The sequence below is a fragment of the Lissotriton helveticus genome, chromosome 6 (genome assembly GCF_964261635.1).
Source record: "Lissotriton helveticus chromosome 6, aLisHel1.1, whole genome shotgun sequence".
In the NCBI taxonomy this organism is placed as follows: Eukaryota; Metazoa; Chordata; class Amphibia; order Caudata; family Salamandridae; genus Lissotriton; species Lissotriton helveticus.
Window position 1 is genome coordinate 758,298,336 of NC_136067.1, and position 21,401 is coordinate 758,319,736.

Here is a 21,401-nt window from a genome sequence, read left to right on the forward strand (position 1 = left end):
AGCCCCAAAAGGATAGTTGTACAATGTATGCATCATTCTGAATTTTCATATTTCTCCGGCTCAGCCCAGGCCTTTTGTTACCCTACTGTGCCAGGTTTCTCTCCAGCAGCAGGAACAAAGGCCACCCCACACAAAAGGAGTAATTAAAAGTGCTTTCCTCATCTCCTGCTAAGGAAAAGGTGGTGACAGAAAACCTACATTAGTTAATCACCTGTCACTCCGCCCCAAGGGCTGTGGACAGCCCAAGCTCACTGCACGAAGGAGGAAGCCCAGATAACTGGAGCTAAGCCAGGAAAGTAGCTTCTCTTTGAACTTTTGGTGTGAAAGGCCCTGGCAGTGATGTAAATGATGGGTGGAGCTGGGATCCAAGGAGCAGATGTGGCCAGTGACTCCTGGGTGATGCCATGTTGAACTGTCCCAGCCTACTGTGCTCCCAGGACCAGTGGGTCTCCCTAAGAGCCAGTGAGGCGGCCCCCTTATGCCCACTGAAGACCTGTTGGGGGAAAGCCTTGGACTTCAGCACCCAAAAATCAAGACCAGGAGTAAGGCATGCACAGGAAGCCAGGAGAACGATATCCCTATAGACTCCATTGCTTGGGGAGGTGAGGAGGTCTGCTGCATTTGCCCCTGGTGGCTACAGCTCACCACCATGAATGAAACAAGCCCAATATTGGCGCAACCAAGCTAGAAATATGGAATTTTACAGATTGGTGACCTGTTAGCGGTGAGGAATGGACTCCGCTGCCGTTTCCTAATTTCCCCCGGGTGAATCAGGGCCCATGGGTCAGTGTAGCAGTCTCTGCTGGCCCAGGGACCCCAAGCCCTGGGCGTTTCCTCTCAAATGGGCATTGGGACCCCATTTCCGGCCCTTGAAATAAAAGGAGAAAGGGAGAGAGTAGTCACACCCCAACAATGGCAGTGGCTTTCCACCCTCTCCCTGTGCCCACTGCAGGAGCGAGTAGGGAGAGAAGCACTATTGGCTTCTGGGGCCACACACAGAGGTGAGGGTCACACAGGAACTACAGAAGCTGCCTGGGGTCAGCTCCTTGTGCAGAACTGGGCACCACCAGGATGAACAAAAAAAAACACAAACAGGAAGTACTGTTGTCATGATGAGTGCCCCATAATGCCCTGCGTGGCTTCCTTATTTAAATATTTCTCTTGCCTTGTGGGGGCCACAGGAGTATAGGGGCATTACCAACAATTTAAGAACGTGTTGTGGGGATTGTAGCAGTTAAAACAGCACCCAGCAGTAATGTTTTAAAGCTGACTCTGTGTTTGCGGGGTCATAGAATCCAGGAGCTCTACAAGATTTTCTCAATGTTTACTAGTACTCCCAAGGCAGAAGTTTTTGCTCTACAGGTGGCAGTGCTGCTCTCTCTAGGGGTTTATTTTATGGTTGTAATTATTGCAGCCGGATGTGTATAAATAGAGCCATATACTGAAATGTCATCAAGTCACTCTGAAGGGGATAAGTCTATGGGTGCATGTCAATGTAGTCAAAACATGATGCTCTCTAGGGGCTCCTTTTATAATTGCATATTCATGGATGTAAAGTGTATAAAAAAAACACAGCTACATGTTTTGATCGTTTTAAATGCTTTATTATGATAATTCTGATGACAATGATTATCCATTACAGTGAATATTTTGTATTAACAATAATATCTGTATGTATACATTTTTATTATTATTAATGATTGCAGTAAAATACAAAATTATGTATTTAACATCTAGTTTTAGGATCCTGAACCTTTGACCAAGCCAATAGACAGGATATAATTGTTTAGCTCCTTTATGGGGTCAACGTTTATTATATAATGTCATCCATGGCACTTTCCATCTACCAATGTATGTATTTGTAAATTACTGTATAGTATTTAGTAGTGTGTGTGTTATACATGTACTTCTCCTTTTTCTAAAGAAAAAGTACTGACTGGACAATCATTTATTGAGTGATATTATTGTATGCCAGTAAATGATGATTACTAATCACATCACCTCTCCTGAGTAGGCCTTGGACTGCTCTGCTTTGCTACTCTGAGAGAGTGAAGTGCTTCAATGGGGTGCTTGGTTCCAAGTAAGGTGAATTGTGGACCTATTACTTGTGCAGGTGCACAACTAAAAACCCAATTCCCTACACCTCCCCTCTCCCAGGCCATGGTTCCTATTCTGAGAACAGTTATCACACTTCATTTAGGCCAAACTCTGGGCGTGCAGCTGCTGGAGGGATAATGCAAATTAGCCACCTTGAACTTAAGGCAGGGAAAATGTGACTGTCTGAAAGGTATTTTTCCTAAATATATACTAAAAACCTACCTTCACCTTTGAATTGGATTCTAATAAACATTAAAATGTGGTGGTTGAACTATTTTTCTAATATTTCACAGCCTAAGATAGAAGAATTAATATTTTAATTGTACTCTAGTTTTCCTCGTAAAACTGCCTGAGTCATCCACAAAATAGCATTTTGGGCCTTATCACTATAGGGACATGGTAACATTAAATTTCTACATTTTTCACATTTAAATACAATGCTCCCTACCTTATGGGCTATATAGAGGTCGCCTATTCATATTTAAAACAGGGGCAGCTCCTCCATTGGAGTGGAGGAGCGTCACCCTGCTTAGTATCCCCCCAAAGCTCCTAAGATGCAAAATAAAATGGCAGTTCATTACCATTTTATTTTTTAACCCCCAATACTACCATCAGTACAGGGGTGGGCTGCTGCTGACTGACAGCAGCAAGGAGGAGAGTGGGCTGTCTAATGCACTGTTTAAAGTGTGCATGTCTATTTGGCCAGCTGTCTTGCGACGGCCATCCACACATGCACACTTTAAAACTCTCAACCCAGCTATCTTAAGTTAGTTGGGTTGAGAGTAAGTGCAGGCCTCCATTGCACTGTGGAGTGCCGAGTGAGGTTGCTCCTTTCACAGAGGGCTCTGCTTACGTCCGGCATGTGAGCAGCACCAGTATTGGGCAAGGTTCTCTCATCTGGTTCCAGTTCCTGCAAAGAAGACGTCCGGAGCAAGGACGTCATGTTAGATACGTTTTATTTTATTTATTTATTTTTATAATATTTTGCATGTGCGCCCCACCCCTTCTCATGAAGATGCCATCCACCACTGGGTTAAAATTGAGTCCCCCCCCATAAAAAGGATTAATCTGAGAGCCTAATTTTGGTGTTAAACTGCAGCAATCAGGCTACACTGGTAGGCCTGAAGCTGTGTTTCCTCTGTTACACTAGAGGATTGCACAATAAGTGCTGCAGTCTACATGTGGCATTTAACTTTCCATGCCATGGGTGTATTTTTGCACCATCTACTATGCCCTTATGGAAAATTAAATATTCAAATTAAGAGTTAGCCAAATGTACTACTTTTTATGGATCAGAGCAAATGCACTGTGGCTGGATTAGCAGTGTCAGCAGGATCAGCCCTAAACAAATGAGGATGATCACACCAAAAGCAGCACGTTCTCACAGTCCTCATTTCCAAGTGGGTCAGAATTCCAGTATTTTTGCATCTATTATTACAGAATTTTGGGGGTTCAGTAATTTTGTACTGAAGAATAACATTTGAAATCTGGGTATTATTTAGAAATGTAGAATTACTTCGGGGATGAGTGTTTCTGCACCATATCCCTTCAGTAGGTCCCTATTTGTGTGTTTTGGTCTCTCCACCAGCACATTTTGCTAGCATTTTGCTGTCAAAATGTCTGGTGGAGAGACCAAAAATTCAGGAGCGGCCCGTGCAGGTAAAATCGGTGGGCTAATGGGGCGGGATGGGGGGGGGACTCGACAGCCAACGTAGGAAAATTAAATAAATAATTATTTTTCGCTTATCGTCGTCTGTCGAGTTCCTCCCTAACCCCGCCTCACTTCTCCACCGCTCTTACCTGCACAGGTTGCTCTTGCAGAAATTTACTTTCCCAAAGTCCTTGTAATCATGATTCAGCTATTAATTCAAGTTAAGGGACATTAGACAGGCCCTTGCGACTCATGGAGGCCTGCAACCTTTCAGGGGCCCCTCGTCACATTCTGCAAGGGAGTCCATTCATTTGCTTTACGCCACTGCTCAAAATAACCTGCTGAATTATTATTACCTCTTGCCTTGTAATATTGGCCTAAATTGGAAAGTTTGGGGTACTCTTGGAGGAAGTGTATGGGCTGCTAACAACCCAGATAGCCAACAGAGCAGTAACCCTACCTATGATTCCGAACAATACTAACTGGATCTCATGTAAAACCCAGACCATTGGACTTGGTGTAGCATAATTTAGTTCAAATTAGATGCATAGATCCACAGTACATGTATTCATGATGCACTCCACACCATACCCCCAACTATTCTACAGTATTCTTTGCTGTAGTGGATCTTCTCAGTAGAGACATGTAAATGGTCCTTGCAGTTGCGCTTTCCGCCTAGATATGTATATGCCGCATGTGCCACATAATCAATCATCTGCTGTAGAAGCTGCTGATTTTGACAAAAAAAGTTTTTTCTAGCTCAAATGGATCAAGCTTTACTAAAAACCTGGCAACATGTGATGCCAAACAGTGGAAGGTATTTGCGAAGGTTGACTGGTCCCCTTTCTGCTGCTTTTTTTGGGAGGTTTTAAACTGGTACTAGTGAGGTGAAACCTTTACACAGACAGTGTTTACCTATGTAAAAATTACAAAACAGGGAAGTAATACTGTCAGAAAATGTGCCGAAGTTGCCTTGTCTTGCCATATAATTTAGTCGATCCTGCTGCATAATTTGGTTCTCCCCTGCCGCATAATTCCAGTGGTCCTGAACAAGGTGTATGAGTGTTACAGGCAGATGGTACAACAGTTCAGAAGAGCTAAAGTGCCAAGCTGCAGAAATAGTAAGCACGATCTGGGCCGGCCTTGGCATAGGTGAGCCCAGGTAGCTAACCTCAGAGGCCAGCCTGCTTTAAAGCAATCACTCCCCTGCTCTTAGGCAGTGCAAATCCGCTATGCACGTTTCTTTTTCCAGGCCAGTATTAATATGACTGCAGGAGGAGAATATTTTCACTTTGAGTGGATTAAGGAGTGCAGAGAGTGAATTCTCCTTGGCCAGTTCGTATTTCAAGACCAGAATTCTGAAAGGTAACCCCTAGCGCACGAGCACCTCCTGACACATTGTCTGCATGAAATCAAATCCCAGTTTCTTTTTTCCAGATGCATACCGTCATATCGCGGAAATCCTACTTTATGTCGTCTCAGTTACACAATGTAATATGGGATCGCACAGAATACGGTTCGTCCTACAGGAAGGCGCCGTCACCGCCAAAGCTTTTACACGACGCTCTTGTAAAAGCCACTTTAATTGGGATGTTTCTCTCGAGCACAAGCAGCGTTTAAGTGAACTAAACTGATAGGGAACGACCACGAGAGACTTGAAGAGGCCGCTTTTTTTTTATTAAATGCACCGGTCTCATATAACAGGATGTGTTTAAGTGCAATCAATTGTACCGCATGAATTGATACCGCCCAAACTAAGTGCACTTACATTCTTGGCTGCTCAATAGCCTACCATGTGATTTCACTTGTCATTGGACAAACTGTACTCCTATCACGTTACTTCCGCCCTGGCTGCCCCTTGAGCGCTGTCTGGAAGTGTCGTCGCATGCACGCGACCGGAACGCTTTGAGATTCCTGTCAGAAGAGAGGAACAAGATGCTTGTGACAGCGTTAACACCCGGTGGCCGGCGGGGCATCGCTTACACAAAGGGTTAACAGCACGAACTTGTACACTAGACTTGAAGCCTCCCCCAGGGCATTTATGATGACCTTGTGCCGGCCAGGCTCTATGAAGTGTTACACGCTCAGGGTCAGGGAAGTCGGTTAATAGAACTTATATAGTAGCTAGATGTATCCTTGTCACACTTCATCTAAACTGATACATTGGGATGGTCCGGCAGCTCAGACCTGGCAATTACTGTCCAATTCCAATCTACTCCACACTGCCACTATAATGAAAAATAATTAGGAACCTGAAAATGAGTTTTCGCATGAAATGGTTTCAGCGCCTGGACACAATCGCCTTTGGCAGATGGCTGTGGGTTTGCTTTAATATAATAAAGACAGTTAATCATCTCTAAAGAGTGCGCTGAATGAATAAACCTTTAGCAGCACTTTCCCCATTCGAACGCGACTGCTGATCGCACATTTTAATGCGCAGTAGCTTAGGCCCCATTCAAGACTGTCGTGAAATGAAATGCACAGAGGAGCACTGCAGCCCCTCTCCCACACGGAATTAAGGGAAAGGCAAAAGCAATTCCAGAAATCCCGTGCGCTCGACGCAAAAAACAAGCCCGTTGCTACTTGGCGTAAAAGACAAAAGCAGAACAAAATAATTAGAGGCAATCTATAAACATAAATGTTGATTTCCAAACCAATGATATTTTGCACTAAAAATGAAGAAAACATCTTGTGCTCTCAAAAGACAATATAAACGTAATAATCAGACTTTGACACAGTGCTATATAGGAGAATATATACTCAAGAAGCCCTCAAAATGCAGGGGCCTATTTATGAGCCGGTTTGCATCTTCTTTGCACCACACAACATGGTGCTTGCATGACCCAAACCTTAAATACGATTTATGAAGCAGTACAAGCCCACTTTGTATGGCCCCAAGTGGGTCTATAAATCTGGAGCAAAGCAACGCTGTGCAAATCTCTGCATTGCCTTACTCTGGCAAAGGGTTGTGCTCCATGAACATTGTATGGGTGTTCCCATGCAACTCCCATGGTTTTTGTCGCATCCCCAGATTTACTAGAACTGGTAAACCTGCTAATGCTTCAAAAAGATATGCCTTCCTGGGAAAGGCATAAGGAGGAGAAATATCTTTATTTCTCCTTGCTACTTCCTCTTTCTATGTGTGCTGCAACCTGCAGCACAAACAGAGTAATATGCCTCTCAGGATTGTTTTTGTGCAGGAAGATGTTTCCACCTACACAGAAACAGTCCTGCATACAACGCAGGCACCCTTGTACTATGGTGCAAGGGTGCCTGCATTGATGCTAAGCTGCCAAAAGGGGGCCTGTGAAGAGAAGAGGAAAGGGCAGGAATGTGCCGTATTGCCTTAAATACAGCACATTCCTGCCCTTTAAATGTCACGCAGTGCAGCAAGGTGAATTGCTTTGCTGAGTTGAATGATATTCTCATAAATAGGACCCTGGATGCATGGGCAGGTGCAGCGAGTAAATGGAGCGAGGAAGAGCTGAGTCAATGAGGGTAAACTTATGGGCCCAGAATTGCTAAAACTTTGTTCTGTGTTTATTTTACTGTTGTGAAGCAAACTGATGCAAAGTGTTAAGCAGGGTTTTTACTATCCAACGCAAACCAGGATTTGTGTGGGGTAGGTTCCCACAGTAATTCAAAGTTGGACTATGCACTGCTTTGTGCTATTTTGCATCAAGGGGGCAGTTCATGGGTGTTGCAAGGCACCCGCTCAGGGGGCCCAATTCGCAAAGGTAAACTTAGACTTCAGTCCAAGTTTATGACTTTCGGTATTCACAAAGGGAATTTACGAGGAGTAGTATTTTCATCCACAATCTCCACACTTGTCACAGAATATCTGCACTCAGGGTGGAGGAAGTGCAATCTCATACACCTGCAAACAATTAACGCCACCTGCAAGACCTGCACTACAAACCAAACAAAAGCAGCAGACAACCAAGGCCCTGGTTTGGCCATACAGAATCTTTTTCTGCCTGCTAGGCGCCGTGCCTCAACAATGTAACCACTGAGGAGGAAGAGAAATTAATCTGAGGTGGAGACCACCATGATCCTAGAGTGCATTGCGAGGCACCACAAAAGGCTCCACGGTCTCCCCCCTACAGTACCAGTGCAACACAGGATGCATGTTATGGCAGCACTTAGCCACTGCAGTCACAGCGTTGAGGGAGGATTTCTGCCCTTTAATGGGCATTAAGAAGAAGTGGCAGGATGAGGAGAGGCGGGTGAAGAAGTACACCAGTATAGAGATGGCCAGAACTCTCCCTGGTGTACAATCTGAACCCCACCTCCATCTTAAGCATCTCACCCCACTGGAGAGGGATGTCATCTCCACCATACATTCACACATACTCCAAGGGCTGCTGTGAGTGTTGAACTCAATGTGGTGCCAGGTAATATGCGATGATACTAACAATGATACTAAATGAATAATGCCTGGGGACGTGGCCAAGCTGTCAACCAAAATGATCGCACAGTGTTGAAGCTCTAGAGCCTGCTGCCTGGAAATGCGCAGGCAGTATTCACCATTATCCCTCATCCACCCTAACCCTCCAGACATGACAGGAGCCTGCCGGGGCCATCTGAGTGCCCGGATACATTGCCATGGCCCTCTCCATGTATATCCGGCTACAGGGATGCAAGGAGGCCCAGCCCGCCTCGGTTTCCCCCCAGCGACAGGGGCCTTGGGTGAGCCTGAGGCCAGGGCTGCGGTGCCCTGCTGGGCCCATGCCACCATCCTTGAGAGGCACCACCAATGCAGGAGGACAGGAGCGGTGAACTGCTGAAGCATCACATTCATACGGTAAGAGGGTGGGTGGGCCCCAGGCCCGGCATGGCCTTGCTCCTAAACCCGCGAGGCATAATGGCTGCTTGCTGGTCATTCCCGCCGCTCAGGCCCCCTCTACCCCCTTCTCCATTTCACCCACGGAGGAGTTACCCCTGGCGTGCCAGCAATAAAGCATTCCCTGACTTGGCATCACACGGATTACAACAGCCCGTCCCATGGGCGGATTTTGCGGATTGGCAATCCGTGAATTTGTGTATTTACGGATTCGCAATCCGCAAAATCCGCAAACTCTCGCAAATTTGCGTAATTTATTTTTTGTCTTCGCAAGGGTTTCTGCCAGTTCGCGAGGTTTGTGTACCAGTTCGCAATTGCGAACTTACTTGTCGGCTCGCAACGGCCGCGACTATGTTGTTTCTACGTCTGGTTCATCATCACATGTTTGCGAAGTTACCCTAGCGGTCGTACATGGGCGCGGCCATCTTGTTTGCGTGACGTAATTCAGTTTCCGGGCGCTATGTGTAATCTCGCAAAGTGTGCGGCTTGCTAGTACAATTTCGCGTGTGATCGCGAGGAAAATCTTGCGCAAACTTACCCACGCGGTCGTGAACGGGCGCGGCCATCTTGTTTCTCATTCTTTGCTATGGTTCTGGGCATGCTTTCTGTATCCTCTCTGAATCTCTGCCATCCTTTGCTTGTTTGAAGTTTTTTTTTAATCTATTTTACTTATTATCTATCCCTCTATTTTTCTAGCTCTATATTTTTGTGTTTTCTGCTACTTTTTGTTAATTTTAAACTACTTTTTTAAACTCTTTTCTTTTCTTCTTCCCTATTCTATTTCTTCTTTATTAAGCTTCCTTTCTGCCCAGACCATGGTAAAGGGAGTCGGGAAACAGCCCGCGAAGGGGAAGGGTCCCGCACCCCGTGCCCGGCTCCCGTGCGGGCGTTTGAGGGGGGAGAATGTTGCGCCCCGGGAAATCTTCAGCGTGGAGGAGGTGGCCGCACTAGTTTTTTATGTTCAGCGCCGCCTCCCCAGGACCATCATGGCAGGCGGCAAGATCACTAGCGGTTACGGGCTCCGGGAGCGCCGGAAGCGGTGGGAGAAGGTGTGCCGGTCCATGTACCAACAATCTCGGGTCCGGCGCACCTACAACCAAGTCACCCACCGTTGGACGGATATCCTGGACCGGGAACGCGATCTGCTGGACCTGCTCGGCCTTGAGATCCCCGGGCTTGGTGAGAAGTAGTAGCTATTTCTTTACTACTCTGTTTTCTCCTGCTCTGTGTGTTATTATCTTGCAAATTTTTGTTTTTTACCAAGAGCAGTAATGCTGCTGATTACATTGTAGGTAAATTATATTTCAAAATCTTCTGTGCGTTTCAGGTGCACTGCTCTCCTTCTCAGTAGCACTGCTACTATGCTTATTAGTTTTCGATTTTGTGTTAATTTCATTGGCCTGTGAAATTATGCATGAGTGTAGTTTAAAGAACTGTGTAATTCTAGACACTAAGGGTCAGATATTGAATTACCGGCGCATCCCTGCAAAGTAGCAGGGATGCGCCAGTAATTGTGCGCCACGTCACCACCACCCATGGTGCACCGTATTTACAATGCGGCGCTCCATGTGCCCAAAACGCCACCGAAGCGTTACGCTTCTGTGCCGTAAAGGTGGCGCATTGCTGGAGTTGCATCGCAATGATGGTGCAGCTCCAGCAATGCTCTGAGGTGCTCTATCTCCCCAATGCTGCATCAAGCCGTACGTCTGCTTCAAGCAGGCGCAGGGTTTGAGTCACGCATGATTGTCCTCAAAGTGACCGATTAAAATCTTGTAGATGTCACTCAGCCACTTTTAGGATGCGTTCCTGCGCAGGAACGCCCTCCCTTGCGCCGGAACGCCCCCTGATGGCGCAGGGCTTTACAACGTGATGCATCTCCCATATGCGTCACGTTGTTAATATACGCTGCACCATGGCGCCTCTTTTGTCCTGCCGCTGCGTCACAAAAGTCACGCAACAATGGAGCAAAAGAGCCGCAAGGGGCTTCTAAATCAGCCCCTACAGACTCAAGTCCAGTCCTTCCTTTGTACACATGGCGATAAGAAGAAATAGTGGTGGAGGATTGATAGTTTGAGTATTTTAATGACTGGTTAATGTAGTAGGAAACTTTTTAGTGTTGTCGCTGATCTGCAATCACGATGGACTTTGTCTGTCACTTTGCGTGCTGCGGACTGCTGCCTGCCAGTCCTAGGCGAACCTTTTTAGTAGTTTGTTTAGTGAGTTACATAAGAACTTTCCAAGTCGGCGGTCCGCAAATCAAGCAATACTAATAACGTAGTAGACCACATGGGATCGGTCAATATATCCCGTGGAATAGTTGTCTATTTGCTATTTCGCCAAAATATTTTGTTATTGTTCTTTTGAAATGTTTGATTTGGTTGACAACAATCATCCATGTTTTCGTGTCTTTCTTTCTTTCATGTTGTACATCAGCTCCCCCCAGGGGCAAGAGGACAGAGGAGGTGGTTGCTGCTGCTGCTGTAGAAGGCCAGGATCGGCCAGGCGAGGGCTCCTTTGCTGGCCCCAGTAAGTTTTAATTTTAATATAGAGTACCTATTTTTTCCTAGCGTTCCTCATTCGATTTTTTCTAAATCGTCTTTGATCTTCTTGTAGACTGTATCTAAATTCTTATCCTGCCTCGACTATGACTCCCTGTGGTATTACTAGATTATTCTTATTACTCTGTCTATGTAGCTAACTAAGATTGCACATTTGGCAATTCCATTGGACTCCCATTCTAGTCAGCAATAGCTCTATGCACTGAGCCTTCCCTGGAAAAAGGAAAATTTTTACTTTAGATTAGACAGTCACAAATTATTACATTGTTTTCTGTTTTTTTTTCACATTTCTTTATTCCTAGACCAAATATTATATAGTAGTGAGTGGTGTATTCTAACAATCTTAAATGTACTTTGTAGGTGGAACATCTGGTGGCGGGGCCAGCGCGGAGGTGGTGGTACTGGATGAGGAGGACACTTCTGGGGAGGAGGCAGTGCAAGTGCCGGACGACACCAATGTGCCTGTGAGGGTTCACACGGTGGTGGCGGGCAGAGGTAAGCTATATATTCCTTACTTATTGAGATTGAAGACTGCAGAGTGTGCTTTCTGCACGGGTGTATTATAAATCAACCAGGTAGTAGCCTCCTCTAAATGTACTTCGACTTAGCTGTGAAGTTTTTGGCGAGAAGAATCCCAATCAGATCTGAGATGAACTTGATCGATGGGATGAACGAAAAGCGAAAGAAGGGTGTAAGTAAGTGTGGAAGGACGAGAAATTTAATGATGACTGGCAAAGAAGAATGATATGTGTTTGCTTGGTCCCCGAGGTGGCTGGGAAGGAAAGAATATGGTATCGTGCATGGCTGGGTGAATGATGAAGCAAGAATGGGTGGAAGGAGAACAGCCTTGGTGGGTGAAACAGAAACTGTATGTGTGCATATACTTTGAATGGATGAATGCCTGGATCATGGTACTACCTGACTCTTAGATAGCATATGTGTATCTAGAGAGAGTAGATGGTCACTGGATGAACTAAGTGTTACTTTGAAGAGCATGTAACACCGCACCCGCACGTCCGTTCCAGTGTAGGAAAGGCAAGGAAAAGAAGTTGTAATTTTGTCCAAATACTACCATGAATAGTAGCAGTAGTTTGTATTGCAACTGCAAGCACAGCATATATCCGGTTATTACGGTGGACACTCCCTACCTCTCTTAATAATTTTAGTTTAGTAGTAGTACGTCATTCATGTGTGGGTGTATCACTGTTCACTCAATAAAAAACAAAGCACCTAAAGTCATCCCATATGTAATCAAATACATCCCATGTGAAGTGATAGATAATCAGATTATTTAGTTTCTTCTTTTTCCTTCTCTAGTACTCATTTGCACTGTAGGGTGAAAGTTAAATTAATTAAGCAGTAGCCCTTTTAACAGAGTATTCTCAGTGCCACCTGTAATAGAAAATATGAGCTTCACCACCTGCATGTACTGTACCGGTACAGTAACGCAAGTCTGTCTCACTCATCATGGTGTGCGTCTGTTTTTCTCGGGTGCAAGTTCACTGCGCTGGCAATATGCCGGCTTGCAGAAGATAACGTACCAATTTTCCTAAACAAGAGAGAAGAAGAAGAATAAGACTGGTGTACTGTCATAGTCGACTGTAATGAAAGTCCATAGTGCTCGTAGATTTTGTTCCTTAAACTCCCACTAATGTTAGAGCAAGGATGAAGAAGTGGGAGGTTAGATAGATACTGGCCTCAATAGTTATGTACTGTGCTTTCAAGTTGCTAGTTGTACTGTGACACAACTTTCTGCTCAATCATTTTGTGTTAATCTTAAGAGCATTGGTTACAGACTATGTCTTTCTTTCTTTATATAGTTGCTCCTTCCAAATCCAAAAAACCATCAAGGAAGGAGCAGGCTCGAATGGCCCGGCAACGGAGGCTGGATGCCACTGTCGCAGAATATCGGCGGCTGCTGGCCCTGGAGGAGGAGGACACGCAGTCTACTAGTACATCTACTGCGACAGCTGCATCCTCCTCCGGGCCCACACGGGCAGCCAGCCAGCGCAGTGCTCCAGCGGTACGGAGCCGGGCTACCAAAACCAACCGCCACCGCCGAGCAGCAAAGACATCAGCTGCCCCCCACAGGAGTTGCAAGGCACGCCAGCGCCGCTTATGCCTCAGAGTGTCCTACCTGGAGCAGGAGGTCTTAACTTATAAGAACTTGGTGGAGGGCCTCCGCTCCGACCATGCCACCCTCCGCAAGGAGTATGATGCCCTGGCCGCTAGAGTGAACAGCATCCTGCCATAGTGTCCCTTGCCCCTTTTTTAGAAACTTTTGGGGGGTGGGAATTGGGAGTTGGGTTCTTTTTGGGACTTTTGAAGGACAATCGTTGGGGTTAGGGAGGGTCTTGCGGGAGAATATTTTGTTAGGGCTACACAAATATACTTTTTGAAACTTTATCTGAGCATACCTTTTTTTTACTGCTTTTGAGTCTGGTGGGTGGGGGTTTAACAGTAAGTTTGTTTTCCTAAAACTTAAGTCTGTGTCATTTTCTTCCTTTAAATGTCAATGGCTAAATGTTTTCAACACTAAGTGCCTCTCACAGAGTAAGTGATCCCCCCTTTCCCACCATGGATTTTCTTCAAATCACTTGCAACCAAAATTACACATTCCCACGAGTGCTCTAAGACCCCAGAACTCAGTTGCAAAAATCAAGAACACCCCGAAACACATGCAATCCTGCTGCTAGGGCTAACCCTAACGAACCCTAAGTTACAAAAAGTGCCAAAAGGCTTTTCCGCATGGATGTTGTCCAAACCAGTTTTATCCGGTATTAGACCTTCCCAGCAATGGCCCCAGAGCCGTCAACCCAGACGAAAACAAGTAGAAGACCCCCAAACAGCCAAAAAGCAAAAGTACAAAAATGTGGACTTTGTCACTTTCCTGAAAATGTCCAAAATCACTCAGTGCGCGCTCTGCAGCTAGGCCCTATGTCCCCTCTGCCTCCATGGAATCCCTTCAAACCTCTTGCAATGAAAAGTATCCATACCCAGCGTTGCTCCCAGACCCCGAAACCCACCCACAAACACCAGGAAGCTCCCCAAACAGGCCCTCGAAAACGCTACATGGAGCGAAATGTCAGAAAATGCAAAAACTTTTTCCTCATGGATGTTGTCCAAACCAGTTTTATCCGGTATTAGACCTTCCCAGCAATGGCCCCAGAGCCGTCAACCCAGGCGAAAACAAGTAGAAGACCCCAAAACAGCCAAAAAGCAAAAGTACAAAAATGTGTACTTTGTCACTTTCCTGAAAATTTCCAAAATCACTCAGTGCGCGCTCTGCAGCTAGGCCCTAACTCCCCTCTGCCTTCATGGATTCCCTTCAAACCTCTTGCTATCAAAACTATCCGTACCCAGTGTGCTCCCTGACCCAAAACCCACCCACAAACACCAGAAAGCCCCCCCAAAGAGGCCCCCGAAAACGCTACATGGAGCGAAATGTCAGAAAATGCAAAAACTTTTTCCTCATGGATGTTGTCCAAACCAGTTTTATCCGGTATTAGACCTTCCCAGCAATGGCCCCAGAGCCGTCAACCCAGGCGAAAACAAGTAGAAGACCCCCAAACAGCCAAAAAGCAAAAGTTCAAAAATGTGGACTTTGTCACTATCCTGAAAATTTCCAAAATCACTCAGTGCGCGCTCTGCAGCTAGGCCCTAACTCCCCTCTGCCTCCATGGATTCCCTTCAAACCTCTTGCAATGAAAAGTATCCATACCCAGCGTTGCTCCCAGACCCCGAAACACACCTACAAACACCAGGAAGCCCCTCAAACAGGCCCCCGAAAACGCTACATGGAGCGAAATGTTAGAAAATGCAAAAACTTTTTCCTCATGGATGTTGTCCAAACCAGTTTTATCCGGTATTAGACCTTCCCAGCAATGGCCCCAGAGCCGTCAACCCAGGCGAAAACAAGTAGAAGACCCCAAAACAGCCAAAAAGCAAAAGTACAAAAATGTGTACTTTGTCACTTTCCTGAAAATTTCCAAAATCACTCAGTGCGCGCTCTGCAGCTAGGCCCTAACTCCCCTCTGCCTTCATGGATTCCCTTCAAACCTCTTGCTATCAAAACTATCCGTACCCAGTGTGCTCCCTGACCCAAAACCCACCCACAAACACCAGAAAGCCCCCCAAAGAGGCCCCCGAAAACGCTACATGGAGCGAAATGTCAGAAAATGCAAAAACTTTTTCCTCATGGATGTTGTCCAAACCAGTTTTATCCGGTATTAGACCTTCCCAGCAATGGCCCCAGAGCCGTCAACCCAGGCGAAAACAAGTAGAAGACCCCCAAACAGCCAAAAAGCAAAAGTTCAAAAATGTGGACTTTGTCACTATCCTGAAAATTTCCAAAATCACTCAGTGCGCGCTCTGCAGCTAGGCCCTAACTCCCCTCTGCCTCCATGGATTCCCTTCAAACCTCTTGCAATGAAAAGTATCCATACCCAGCGTTGCTCCCAGACCCCGAAACACACCCACAAACACCAGGAAGCCCCTCAAACAGGCCCCCGAAAACGCTACATGGAGCGAAATGTTAGAAAATGCAAAACCTTTTTCCTCATGGATGTTGTCCAAACCAGTTTTATCCGGTATTAGACCTTGCCAGCAATGGCCCCAGAGCCATCAACCCAGGCGAAAACAAGTAGAAGACCCCCAAACAGCCAAAAAGCAAAAATACAGGTGATTAAAGTTTTAATTATATTAACTGTGCAAAACAAAGAAAGACAGAAACACAGGAATAAAAGTGAATAAGTACGAAAATGAAAGTTCTTGATTCATTGGCTCATTTTCAGGGCTCGGTGTCAGGGAAGAAGAGTTCGTCCTCATACTCTGCGAATTCAGGCAAGAGTAGGTCAGTGTCACCGAACACAGAAGAAATTCCCTCATCTAAGTTGCTGTCCTGCTCGTCTTCTTCCGTCGTGTAATCTGGTACTTTGTAATCTGGTGGTATGAGGTGCTCATTCATCTTGATCATTGTTAACCTCTCCACATTTTTGGGCAAGAGGAGTGTCCGTTTGCAAGTTACAATGCCACCAGCAGCACTGAAAACACGTTCAGAAGACACGCTTGCGAGTGGGCAAGACAAGTAATTTATAGCCAGGTTGGTGATCTCTGGCCACAACTCTTTTTTCCCATGCCAATAGGTCAGCATTAACATAGACCTCTGTTGAGTCATTCAGATAGTCCTGCACCATCGACTCAAGGTTCTCCACGGTTCCTCCACTTTGCTTACTTTTTGCTCTGACCTTTTGAGAACCAAACCCAAGCTCAGCTAGCCAATCCTCTTCACTATCATCACCCGATATTTCTGTTGTGTCTGGTGCAGATGATCCGGTTGCCGGTGTCTTTAACGGCTGAGAGGTCACTTCTGCCACAGCCACAGGTGCAGAAGTGGAGTCTTTTGACTGGGGATGGCCTGCTGATGCTGATGTACTGCCTTTTCCTTCAATTTTCTGCCGTTCTCTTTCAAACCTCATGGCTGACAAGGCTAGCCAATGTTTGTACTTTGTAACATCTTCATCACCAAAAGGAAATAATGCACTGCCTGCCAGCGCCTTTTTGTAGCGTGGATGCAGAATAGTAGCACAAATGTAATGCTGTCCTGAGTGGATCTTTTGAAGACGTTCATCGCCAAGTAGGCGTTCTAATAATTTCTCCGCCAAAACAAAAGCTTCTTGCTTTTCTTCATCTTTTTGAATCTTAGAACACACCGCCTTCAGTTTGTGCTTCAGCATGCGCAACAATTGTATAGCTTTTCCCAAATTACAGTCCTCCCTGCTGACTGCACGCGTGAAGACCTCAAAAGGACGAAGCATGTCTGTCAGGCTTTTAACTAGCTCCCATTGCTCCGCATGTAACCTCAGGTCCTTATTTATTTATTTTATTTATTTTGAAGCTTATAAAGCGCACGGCTACCTCCGGCGGAGGTGTCCCGGCGCTAAGATTACCTGAATGTCCCCCAAGGAAGGTACCAGGAGTAAATCCCACAGAGAAGGCAATGAGAGGTGCAGACACTACTATGATCGATTAGTAAACAACCAGGTTTTGAGTTTACGTCGAAAGGCCACCTCGGATTCAATGAACCAAAGATCCAAAGGAAGGCTATTCCAAAGTTTGGCAGCAATGACGGTGAAAGTTCTGCCGCCGCACCGGGAAAGCCTGAATCTTGGGACGATCAGTAGACGAAGGCTGTTAGATCTAAGGTGTCTAACTGAAGATTAAATTTTAAGGCGTTTACTCAGGTAAGACGGGCCTGTTCCATGAATTGCACGAAATGCCAAGGTCAGGATCTTAAAATCGATACACCGAGCTATGGGGAGCCAATGAAGCTCGTCTCTGTACGCTCTAACTGAGGTGCGAGCAGGGATATTGCCAATAAGCCGAGCTGCGGCGTTTTGGACAATTTGCAGGCGGTCAATCAAATACTGGGGGGCACCCGCATACAGACTGTTGTCATAGTCCAAATGTGTAGTAATAAGTGCCTGGACCACCGTTTTACGGGAAGATTGAGGAAGATAAGGGAATATCTTCCTGATCATGCGCAATTTCACAAAACAAGCCCCCGCAACCTTGTTGACTTGGGACTTACCAGACAAGGTGTTATCAAATGTAAAGCCTAGGTTGCGGGCAGCCTGAACTGGCTTAGGGGGGGATCCAGAACTGTGGGCCACCAAAGGTTGGCAAGGGGAGGAGATTTCTGACCGAAAAAGAGAACCTCAGTTTTTTCGGTATTGAGCGCCAGGTGATTAGCAGACATCCACGTGCAAATATTAGCCAGGCAGTTTCTAAAGTTGGAAAAATGGGAGTCAGAGTGGTCTCTGAATGAAAAAATAAGCTGAGTATCATCAGCATAGGAGACCACCCTGACACCCCAAGATTATACTACCCTGGCAAGAGGAGCCACGTAGATGTTGAACAATAGAGGGCTGAGGGCGGAGCCCTGGGGCACACCGCACAGCAAGGGTTTGTCCTCTGATACAAATGGGTGCAACGTAACCCTCTGGAATCGATTGGACAGAAAGGAATTGATCCAAGCCAGTGCTGTGCCACTGATCCCGAGCTGATGTAAACGAGTTGCTAGAATGTCATGGGATACAGTGTCAAATGCAGCGGATAGGTCGAGGAGGACCAGCATGGCCTCCTCGCCCTTATCCACCGATTCCCTGATAATTTCTGAGACCTCTAGCAGCGCAGTCTCGGTGCTGTAACCCGTTCTAAAGCCGGACTGGGACTCATGTAACAGCTGATTAGATGCCAGATATTGGGCCAACTGAGTCTGTACCACTTTCTCCAAAACCTTAGCAGGTTTAGGCAGGAGTGAGATGGGCCGGTAGTTGGTGAATTGAGAAGGGTCAGCACCGGGTTTTTTTAGAATAGGGATTAGCCTGGCTTGTTTCCAATCTGAGGGAAAATGACCACGAGACAAAGAGGAGTTCCAAATCGTGAGGAGAGGTTTAACCAGAACAGGGGCAAGATTGCTCATGATTTTGGCAGGGACTGGGTCCAGAGGAGAACCGGACTTAACTTTAAATAGCAAGGACAGAGCTTGTTCAGATGTGAGCTCGTCAAAATGATTAAATGAACTGTGACTGGGACATGTTATATCAAGGGGGTGGCATAGTGCGACAGTATCAAAAGAAGAAGAGAGTTTGATAATTTTGTCCTGGAAAAAATTCGAAAGTCCGTTGCAAAGATCTTGCGTAGGGATACATTGGGTTTTCGTGGCAGGAGGATTAACAAAGTCTTTCACGATGTTAAAAAGAGTTTTAGAAGAATTCTGTGCCTGTTGAATAAGGTTGGAGAAATAGGCTCTCATCGTAGAGCGTTTCAGCTTATGGAATTTATTCCGGGCAGATTTATAAGCCAGTTTAGCAAGAGGGTCATAATTTTTTCTCCATTTGCGTTCCAATTGTTTACATAAGCTCTTCTCCTCACGAAGCAGGGAAGAAAACCAAGGAGAAGAGGGACGTGATCTGGAAGAAGACAATGGAACAACAGGGGAAATGGAATCAAGGGCCAAGGAAAGGGCCGAATTAAATCTTGCAGTTTCCTTGTCAAGGTCTTCTAGGTGGTTGAGATGAAACTGAAGGTGAGGTTCTAAAGACTCACAGGTGACTTTGGTCCATCTACGGCCACTGTCTCTGTAAAGAGAGGATGGGGGAGGAGAAGAAGGGGAGGTGATAGTGAAAGGAAGAAGGAAGTGATCAGTCCAGGTCAGGGGAGAAGGGGGCAGAACAGATATACCAGGGTGACTAGAGAAAATGAGATCTAATGTGTGCCCTGCATTATGGGTCGGGCCAATGGCTAATTGAGGCAGGGTAAGTCCCTGTAAAGTTTCCAACAGAGAAGAGGCTTTAGTACAGGAAGAGTTATCAATATGGAGATTGAAGTCTCCCAATACAGTAAAATGAGGGTGTTTAAGTGAGAAGTCAGCAATAGAATGCGTCAAAGCATTGAGAGAGGAAACGGCGGCTGTAGGGGGATTATAAACCAGGATACCGGCACAGATGATACTAGCCGAGTCCAGTATTGTAAAGTAGGCAGCTTCGATAAGGCCGAGATTGGGGATTTTAATAAGATTCAGTTTAAATGAGATTTGGCAATTATAGCGAGGCCCCCCCGGGTTTAGAGTTTTCGCGATTAATGCCAATTCACAGCTGTACCCAGTGTAAGGAAATACTGATCGAGTACCGTAAACTGCTCATACAGACGCTCAAGCATGTAGAAGGTTGAGTTCCAACGTGTTGGCACCTCCTGGATGAGTGCTTTCACTGGCATTCGACGTTCATGTAACAGGCGCCTCAGATGCTTCCGGGCCTTAAAAGAATGGCTGAAATGGTTGCACATTTTTCGGAAGGTGACCACTAACTCGCATGCTGGACTGTCTTTATCCAAGAATCTTTTTACCACCAGGTTTATGGCCAAACACGGCACTCTGAAATAGTTACCCAGATCCATGGCCTTAACTACATTGGCGCCATTATCCGTGGAAACATAACCAATCTCGCGTTTTTTGGGGGACAGCCAGTGAAAGACCTTTGTGTTAAACTCATTCAAAATGTTTTCTGCTGTATGACGTTTCTCCAAGCCAAACATGGCTAGTGTTGCATGTTTCCGAGCAGCTTTAAAAACTTGGTCCAGGTCAACACCTGCGTTTAGCTTTGCTTTAACCCCTGAAAAAGAGACCCAGTGTGCAGTGATGCACATGTAATCAGTGCCTGCGCCACTGGTCCACATGTCTGTTGTCAGATGTATAGTGTGAGCAGCACTCTTCTGCAAAGCTGCCCCAATCACCTCCAGCACATCTTGATGTAGTGCTGGAACCCCAACTCTGGCAAAATAGTACAGGCTAGGAACCTTCCATTTAGGACAGAGCGCTGCCACTAATTCTAGAAAACCAACACCTTCTACAAAAGAAAAAGGGAGAAGATCCAGCCCTAGCATTTTAGCCAGCTTAGTGTTATACAGACGCGCCGTTGGGTGGTTGCGTTCATATGGCGCGTCTGAAAACAACATGGTTTTAATGTTGCCCTGGACCATTTTACGGGATGATGATGATGACTTCTTCGACCCAGTTACGCTCGCTGATTAACTTTTTCGCCTTGGTGTCTCACTCTGTCCCACACTCTTAGTGTGGCTCACAGGGGGTGTGCTGACAGGGGTACTGGGTGTAAATGAAGTGTGTGACGCTTCTTCCTCCTCGTCATCATCAGATGGAACATCAACGTTTGCTCGACTTGCAATTCGGGCTTCCTTGATCTCCTGTAGGTGCGCAAACCATTGGACAGTGTGCTGTCTCTCAAGATGACCTCTCTGGCCTCCAATCCCATAGTTGGTACCAAGCTTACCACGACTAACTGCAAGCTTACAAATGCTGCAAATGGCTCGGTTTTCCTTTTTTGGGCAAATACTAAACAAGTCCCAAACTGAGGACTTGAAATGTCTGGGGGGGCCGGAGGAGGCAATACTGGTGGTGGTCATGCTGCTAATGCCAGATGAAGGGGAGGATGCGTATTGATTAACTTTACTACGTTGTGCACTTTGCCCACCACTAATTGAGGTTGAGGTGGATGGAGGTCCCTTTTGGCGAGGAAGAAATATGGAAGCGGTAGGTGGTGGTGTACTAGTTAACTTCAATGATTGTGGTGTTCCCATTGCCTCCTCGTCGACTTCATTATCACGCTCAGCAGCTTGTCGGGCTAGGGTCAAAATGTCTGTTTGCTGCATGCCCGCTGGGGCTTCAGTGACGTTA